The sequence below is a fragment of the Hipposideros armiger genome, unplaced genomic scaffold, assembly GCF_001890085.2.
Source record: "Hipposideros armiger isolate ML-2016 unplaced genomic scaffold, ASM189008v1 scaffold_860, whole genome shotgun sequence".
NCBI lineage: Eukaryota > Metazoa > Chordata > Mammalia > Chiroptera > Hipposideridae > Hipposideros > Hipposideros armiger.
The window spans coordinates 282,250-291,231 of NW_017732210.1; the positions used below are offsets into that span (position 1 = coordinate 282,250).

The 8,982-nt window shown below is 48.8% G+C and overlaps 1 long non-coding RNA gene across 1 annotated transcript in view; it reads right to left on the reverse strand.

Moving 5' to 3' along the window:
* LOC109374756 (uncharacterized) overlaps positions 1-1,683 on the reverse strand; it is a 2,886-nt gene extending 1,203 nt beyond the window's left edge. The window contains exon 1 of the long non-coding RNA XR_002122454.1: positions 1,595-1,683. This is a non-coding gene — a long non-coding RNA (uncharacterized LOC109374756). The remainder of the gene's footprint in view (positions 1-1,594) is intronic.
* Positions 1,684-8,982: the final 7,299 nt, after the last annotated feature.

Here is an 8,982-nt window from a genome sequence, read left to right on the forward strand (position 1 = left end):
TGGCTGCTGGCTACACACGGTAGCCCATGGCAACCCACTGCCACAGGGGCTGCAGCCTACGCCGTCGCCGGCGACTCACAGCAGCCCAGCTCCAAGTTGAGCTGTTGTTCAGCATCTTAGCTGTAGAGGGCAGTGTCACTGGCCCTCGTATGTGGGATCTGAACCGGGGCCCTCTGGTGTCCCAAGCCAGTTCTTAACCAACGCGCCACTTGGCCGGCCCTTGTATATCTTTTTAAATTTAATTTTTCCAGTAATTCATTTTTACTGTATGTTACACAAGTACTGGTCCATGACAGATAAGAAAACAACCCAAGCTGTTCCTTCTTCATAGATAGCTTGAATAAGTACTAATCTAGGCCCCAGAAACCGTGTTAAACATTCACAAGTTGTTTCATTTGGAGCTGAGAAAGGTATTATAACTCCATTTTGTAGACGAGAAAATGGAGGCTCTGAGCTGTTGAAGTAAGAAACGTCCAAACGTGTAGAGGACTTTAATTAGTTTATCTGAGCCAAACTGATGACAATTGCCAGGAAGTAAAATCTCAGTGGATTGAGAAAATGCTCTGGAGAATGGCAGTTTTGCAACTTATTTTATACATTAGAATCAAAGGAGGAGACGTAAGAGGGGTTACATGAAATCTGTTGGTGGTTGATTAAGGTGGTGGGAGAAAACAAAACAGAGAAATGTGGGATTGGATAAAAGTAAAATGCAGAGACACATTCTTTTACATTGGTGGACACAGGATAGTTAATTAACATTTTACAGCACATGGAGATGGTCTTCTGGGAACAAGATAACAATGAGGGGTTCTGTGGTCTGGTGCTTTGGTGCAGTGGGTTGTACCCTGAGGGGTCCAGAAAAGGGATTATCTGACATTCCAAGGATATGTTATCTTAGATGTAAAAAGACAATAGACAGGCAGGCTTACTTAAGGTAAAGATTGACCTTTGTCAAAGAAATTACAGGCCAAAGATGTGACTACCTACCATGACCCGCTTTTAGTTAGAAATTGTATGTTCAGACCATCCTATGTGGTTAATTTGGTCTGAGTTTGTAGGGCCTGCCATGCTCGTCTCGCCTGAGCTTGTCAGGTTTAGTATTTGGTCCATTTTTCATCCACAGAGCTTAGTGACTAGTCCCAGTCCCACAGCTGGAGGTCACAAAGCTGGTCTGTGCAGGTGCTGTTGGCTGAAGGCCAGGAGCCCCCACAGAGATCTTGATGACTCAGGGACCAGTGATCAGGCTCCTTAGGACCCAGGCTGCCCATGCAGTGCAGCCAGACCCAGGCTCTCTGGAGCACGCCCTGGGAACAGAGGCTGTGCTAGGCATCGAAATGAGTTCCTGCATGATGGTTATCATAAAGGGCTGCCCACCATGCACTGCAGAGCCCCTTAGAGAACAGGCTTCCGGTTAGAAACTGGACAGGACTGCAGCTGACGGCAGTGCCAGCAGGAGCCTGCATGTGGGTCAGGAAAAGGGGACATGAAACCATAGCCTTCTACCTCTCCCCCACCTATGGTCTTGGTTTCTTGAACAGAGGAAAGCACAGTTCAAGACCACCCTGGAGCTTAATGAGAAACGTGCAGTGCCTACCTGCGGCTTGCCTCTCCATAGCCATTGCCCTTTTTCTGTCAGTAGCACAATGATTTTGCTTCGGGGGATCTGTCCCTGCCTCCTCCCTCCCTGTGTTTGCTTTCCCGGCTGCATAATTTGTTCAGAGGGCAACAAATGACCCAATTTGAGCCAGAGACACAGGAGGGTGGAGCCGAGGCTTCCCTGTGCACTTAAAGTTGGAATGGTGTGTGGCTGGAGCTGGTGTGGCCAGCTTGCCACCCGGGAGAGGAGCTGTTTGAGAATAGAAGGAACCCAGAGGAAGTCAGCTAAGAGCTGGGAAAACAGACACTAGGCCTTAATGATATCATCTGAGCCCCTAGATTCAGGGTGAGATGGAGTGAATGGAGGCATAAAATGAGATGTGGCCAATATCGTTTTTTGGGCTTAACTCAGTGGGATTAAGTTTTCTGTCATTTGCAACCCAAGGCCTTCAGACTGATACCAGTCCTCCATATGTCCTTCACCTCATTCCTAGTTTGGCCAAGGCAATTCATCAAGCCTTGACAAGAAAAGGGACATGTGGTCAGTTGGACAGGCTGGTTGGATTTGGGAATTAGAATCCTCGCCGCCCCCCTCCCCCTTTCCAGGATTCCTCCATTGCATTCTAGACAGCTTTAGTGCTAGAGGTGCTGCAACCCAACCATTCATCCATAGAAGGGTAGCCGTCCCAACTATGTGCAGTCCCTCAGACAACAGTTTTAGACCCTCCCCATTGAATCCTCACCACACGCCCAAGAAGGCAAGTATTATAACCCCTGTACTACAGATGGGGACACCGAGGCCAAGGGAATCCCATATGTTGGCCTGAGCTCACACGGCAGGACTCCTCATCCAGTGCTCCGCCTATCATGTCCCTGTAGTCTGTGTGTCTTTGTGACGTTTCAGCACTAAACACGGATCCCCCTCCTCCCTCATACAAGCCCATGTCAGCAAGGGACTGCCCTGCTGAAACCCTTCCAATGGATTCCATTGCCCTTGAGATGAAGCCCCAGCTTCTGTCCCAGCTGCACGGAAGCACGTTAGTCTCCCACATGCATCCTGCTTTCGCTCGCCTGAGCTGGACCTGAGCATGCCCTTCCTTACAGCTGCTGTTTTCCTCCAGGGCCTGCCCTTTCTCTTGAACCTCCCACCTACATACTCCCTTAGGCCCCTCCCCCAGATAGCCTCCTGAACTCCACGCTCTGGTGTATAACTGCCCCCTGGATCATCTCCCCTTGGAGGCCCCACAGGTGCCTGAAAACCAAGTCCCAAATGGGATCATCCCTCCTACCCAAGCCTGCTCTTTTCCTGGACCCTGGGAATAACCACACCCTTGTTGTGTTTCCAAGTTCTAGTTCTAGCTCAGGGTCTAATTCATAGAAGATGTGGTTTATTGAATGAACGCATTTATTAAATGAATGATTTATCGAATGAATGCATGCATGCATGAATGAATGAATTAATGATGCCAGGGTTCCCAAACTATGCAGCCACCTAGTTGTGGGCCAACTGAGTAGCCTTCCCCCCACCCCACTGAAAGACTTTTAAGTTTTCTTTCCCATAGAAATGTTAAATATAGAAATGTTAAGTCTCCTCCCTAGTTTCTTAGTTCCTTAGCTCTTTGCTTTGATTACTTTTCTAACCAGTTTGTGAATCCTAGACTAAAGATTGTTCCTAGCCTGAATCATAGAATTCTCTTATCCCCCTGTTTCTTGATTGCTTTGTAAATCAGTTTCTAAATCCTAACAATAGATTGTTCATAGAAGTCTCCTACCCTTGCTTCAGATAACTACTTGAAAGCCTGTAACTTCCCAATATCTCCCAGGCCAATAAGCCTAATGATTCTTTCCAAACCCATTCTGGGCCCAGACAATTGACACCACCTGAGTGACGGGCTGAATGGCTACAGACTTCATGAGAGCTAACAGATTTATTAATTAAAATCTATTTTTCCTCATTCAGGGGCCTTGGGGATACAGACGATACCCCAGCAAGATTGCCAGTCACAACCAAAGAAGCCAACATGGTCTTCCAGGCAGAGCTCGAGAACCTTCCTCTCATCGGAGATCAGATAGGGTGAGAGTTCCGTGAATCCCCCAATAGGCAGGGACAGCTCTACGCCCCTGCCCAGCAGGAAGCAGATACAGAAGACACCTCCTGTCCCTCAGCTTCCCATAGAGATTTTATGGGGATCACATCTCTCAAAGGAAAACCTAGGCAGGCAGTTAGAGGCAGGCATTGGGTCTCTGCATTCCTGCACATCCCACAGAATGCACTGCCCAGGAGACCTCCCTTCTCCACCCAAAACTCCCTTTTGTATTGTGATTACCTACCCTTGCGGGAAAACAAATGGGTACAAAATACCCAACTAGATCTGACCAGTCACTCGCACCTGCTCAGTACCTTTTGTCAATCACAGGTGCCAATCAAGTGGTCCCACACCCAAAGGGGAACTCTAGAGAAAAAGGGATAAAAACTCCAAGTCCTGGGAAGTTCGTCCTTTTTGACCACTTCTTCCCTTTTTTTGACCCTTTCGTCCCTTTTTGAGCCTTTTGAGCCTCACCTTTGCATGTGGCCCGCTCCAAACTCTTTGGAATGTAATTTCTCTTCTAATGATGGGCCCTTGAGCCATTCTCTAATGCTCGGGCCCACTTCTATTTCTTAAAAGTGTACTACTATCTCTTTTAATAAACTGCTTTTTCACTACTTTGCTCCAGTATCTCGTTCAATTCTTTGCTTGAGAAACCAAGAACCTGGGAATTGCGCCGAGAAGGGCCCACTCTCCGACAACAACCTGAGTGTGCTGTGGACTGAGAAGGTCTGGGGACCTCCACTGCTCTTCCCCGTCGCCCCAGGCTGACTGGATTGTGCCATGGTGGCAGCAGGACCCTGCTTAGGAGAGTCCTTGGTCAGGAAGGGCTGGGGCAGTGAAGAAGAGCATTTGACAGCAGGGACCTGTGGCTCACTGGGAGTCAGTGGGCACAGAGTAAACCCTGGGAGGACTGAAGCCAGGGAAACTGAGATAAGGGGAGAAAGGCCAGCTCAGAACCCCCGAGCTCACAAAGCAAGGGCTTTGCTCCTCAAACACAAATGCAAGGCAGAGCCTCGGGTACAAGGAAGAAGTCCTGGGGAGTTGGCACAAGGCCAGAGCAGGTCCCTCTGGGTTCTTTGTCCTGGACCCAGATGGGTCCCCAAGACGGTAGAGTTGGAGCCTCGATCACTGGCACCATAGATCTACACGTCAGGAAGCCAGGCAGCCCCTTCCGGTGGGCCAGCTTGCCCGCCTCCCCGTGAGCCTTCCCTCATTTCTCGTGGCTGCAGACCATGCCCTGACCTCCTTCACTCAGAGCTCCAGGACAGTCATGAAGGCAATCATGTGGTAGACACTGTGTGCCCAGCACCCTCTCCGAGTCCCTTTGTAACACAGAGTCCATATGATCTCAGTCATCGAGCCGACAACAATGCTGTCAGGATTGCGATTGTCCTTTGTAAACCAAGAAACGTGATTTCTAGGGCCACACATCTGGGACGTGTTGGGTCTCTGTGACCCCACAGTGCAGCTCTATTGCCCAGAGCTGCTTCTCTAGCTCCGTCCTCCCCAAGAAATCAGAGCCTCTCACAAAACCCCGGGCCATCTCGTTCCCTTCCTCAGGCTCTTGGAACTCCACAGGCCACCTCTGTGGCTTTTAGCCAGGACAAAACTCCTGCCTGGCCTGTCCTGTGCCCAGGCAAGGATGGACAGACTGACCAGCCTTGCTCAAAGCCTGGGCCAAGGCTACTGCCTGGGGCTCTATCGTCATCTCACAGCTCCACGTTGCTACCATGTGTCCCCTAGCACTCCAGGGCACAGCAGTTTCCTTGGAAAGTCCAGCCTTGCCTGTAAAGTGAGGGCTGAACCTTCTTTTTCTCAGGAAAGAAAGAGGCTTAGCTCAGTCCTTGTTATTGAGGAGGTTTGAGCCCTTATTAGTTCACTGGCTGTGTGACTTTGGTCAGTGACTCAACCTCTCTGAGCCTCAGTTTGCATAGTTATAAAGATGATAAAATTTAGCTCAGGGGGCTGTTGTGAGGTTTAAAAGAGGCAGCATATGGAAAGCACCATAACAGCCCTGGCAGTTAGTAGGTGCTCAATCAATAGTAACTCTCATTGCTATGACTGTTGCCTTTGTTCCCTGTGCCCATCTCATGAAATTTCTGTCCTCCTGGCCCAGGCATCAGCTCTCTCTTTGGCATCTTTCTCCTTTCCCTTTTTAAGGGCATTTCTGCTGCGCCCAGCTGCACAGTCAATTCCAGTTCAGACCCTCTCAGAGTCCTGAGATCCTGCCAGCAGCATGGCCCAACCAACCGGAGTCCTCTGCTAGCATTCCTGTTAACTGTAGTCAGGGATCTGCCTGAGGCCTGCCTGGGTGTGTCTGTGCTTGAGAGGGAGGGGGTGACGGGAGGGGAGTGGCAGCTGCTCTTTTGTCAGCCAGTCACAAGGAGGGTGAGGCCAGGGCACAGCCGGTACAGGCCAAGAACAGGAAACAGGTGGACTTTGCGGAGGCCCAGATGGGGGTGGGGCGTGAGGAGGCCCACGTCTGGGCATCAGCAGACGCATGGAGGAATGAAAAGGTCTCACTTCTGAGCTCCCAGGCTGGGGAGTCCAGAGGCCCTCAGATGGGTTTCAGGTTGCTTTGGAATCAGGAAGTCAACTGACTCATGCAGTTGTGTATTGAAAATTGTTTAGTCACCGTCCAACTCTCTGTTAGGGTGCAGGATAAGTCGCTATAACAAAAAGACCCCAAAAGATGGTAGTATAAATGGGACAGAACTTTCATTCTCTCCCACATCACAGTCTGACAGGGTGGCTGTGTCTCAGGTGGTTATTTGTGAATGTGGTTTTCTTCCGTCTTGTGCCCCTACCCACCCCAAAGAAGATATTTGAAACCTGGGATGTTCTAAATGTTCTAGATGTTCTAAATAAGGCTGACCAAAACCCAGGGGCTCTCTGCATGGCAAAAAATTACAACTTGATTTCCACCAAGGTCTATCTGAAAATTAGCATCTCCTTCCAGTATGACAGCAGGCCACAAACACAGGAGTATATTGGCAGTACCAGTGACCTCATCTCCAGTAGAAATCAGGGACATTTTCATGTCATGTTTAGTTGTTGCAGATATTGTAAAATAGTGTTTATTCTCATTACCATTACGTTGAAGGCAGGGTAGTTATGCATATTAGACCCATTGCTAGATTGTTCCTTAATGCCTTAATGAGGAGTATATATGTACTATTAGGTCATAATTATTTAATATTTTTATACTATTTTAATATAGTTGTTTTCCTTTGTAATCGTATGATTTTATTTCATGAATTTAAGGACATTTTTCCGAACAGGGTTCCTAGGCTTGTCCAGATAGCCAAAGGGGCCCCAGGCTAATCCTACCGTTGTGCCCTAGAGCTCAGCCCCGCTCCAGAGAGTCTCTAGTCCCTCTCTTGCACCACCAACTCCTCTCTCTGTGGAGTCATTCCCATCAGCATCTAAACATACTGTTATTTCCCCATGGTCAGAAAACTTCTCTTGACCCCACCTCCCTCACCAGCTCTTGTCGCTTTCTTTTGTCCCCCTTCACAGCCCAACTCCTCAGGAGAGCGGTCTATACCTGCTGACCGCAGTTCCTCTCCTCTGCTTCTCTCTTAGACCCCCTCCAGACAGCGTTCCATCCCCACCCCTTCACAGAAACTTCTACTGACAAGGTCACCAGAGATGGCCTGTCGTTAATCCAGCGATCACTTCTTTCTTCTACCTGATCCATCAGCAGCATTGGACCCAGATTACCACTCTCTACTCCTGGAAACACCGTCTGTCCTTGGCTTCCAGGACACCATGCTGTCCTGGTTTTCCCCTGAACTCACTGGTTGCTCCTTTGCAGTTTCATCTCCGTGACTTGAGCACTAGCAAGTCCCAGAGGTCAGACATTAGTCCCCTTGTCTGTCTGTTAGTGATCTCATTCAGTCTCATGGCCTTGAGTACCAACCATATGTGGATGACTCCCAGTTTTATTTCTCTAGCCTGGACCCCTCCCCCAACTCCAGTCTCATGTATCCAATTATCTACTTGACTTTAAGAAATGTCTCAAAGGGCCGGCTGAATGGCTCAGTTGGTTAAGAGTTTGCTCAAGAGTTTGAGCTCTGAGCAACAGCGATTTGATGCCCGGCCTGAGCTGAGCTGCCGCTGAGCTGCCAAAAGGTAGTAGGATGGCTCAGCTGAAAAAAAAAAAAAGAAAGAAAGAAATGTCTCAAGCTTAACATGTCTAAATCCCAAATCCTGATCTTATCCCCAGAAGCTTCTCCTCCCCTATGCATTCCCATCTTTCTGGTTACTTAGGTCAGAGACCTTGGAGTGATCCTTACTCTATTCTTTCCCTCTCATTCCACTTACCACCACCTTTGTCTTCAAAATCACTTGGAAATGGGGCACTTTCTCACTCCTTCACAGCCACCAACCTCTTCCACATTGCAACCATCTCCCACCTGGATTCTTGAAGTAGTTTCTAACTGGTCTCCCTGGGCTAGCCTAGCCTCCAACAGTTTATTCTCAACTTGGCAGGTGGAGGGATACTTACTTCTAAAATGCCACTCAGATCAGGTCACTGCTCACCTCCCTTCAAAGGCTCAGCTCCCATCTCGTTCTGAGCAAAGTCCAAATTCTCCACAATGGCCCACAGAGCCTGTCGCATTTGGCCCTTGTCACTCAGCTGATCTTACTCTCCTGCTATTCTTTCCTCACTCACAGTAGGCCTTTTTATTGTTCCTGTCACTCATCAGGCAAGCTTGTACCTCAGGGCCTTTGCACTTGTGGTTCCTTCTGCCTGGAAGACCCTTCTCCCATGGCCACATGGCTCACTCCCTCACTTTCTTCAAGGATTTCTCAAATGTCACTTTCACCATGAGGCCCTCTCACACACCCAACTTCCCCCAGCTAGACCTGATTTCCTTTCCTGCTTTATTTTTCTCCAGAGCACTTATCACCATCAGTTAGGCTATGATATTATTATTTATTTTGTTATGGTCCATTTCCTCTCAATAGTATACCAGAATTTTAGGGACAGGGATATTTGTCTATTTTGCTTACTTCTAGTTCCTAGGGATTAGGAAGGGTAGCTAACAAACAGTTGTTAAATACAGGTCGGACAATTAAGTTCACGAACTCATCCTAGAGAAAGTGCTACATACCTCATTGCTGAACATGACTTCAATCACCTTCAAAGTACTCCCTTTGGGAAGCTATGCACCGACGCCTGTTCTGTTGCCTTACAGCTTCGTCGACTGCCCTCCCTTCCCCCCCCAGCCCCCACACCAACCCCTGACCTAATAAGGTCATGAGGGAGTGTCTCCGAACGCTGAGACCC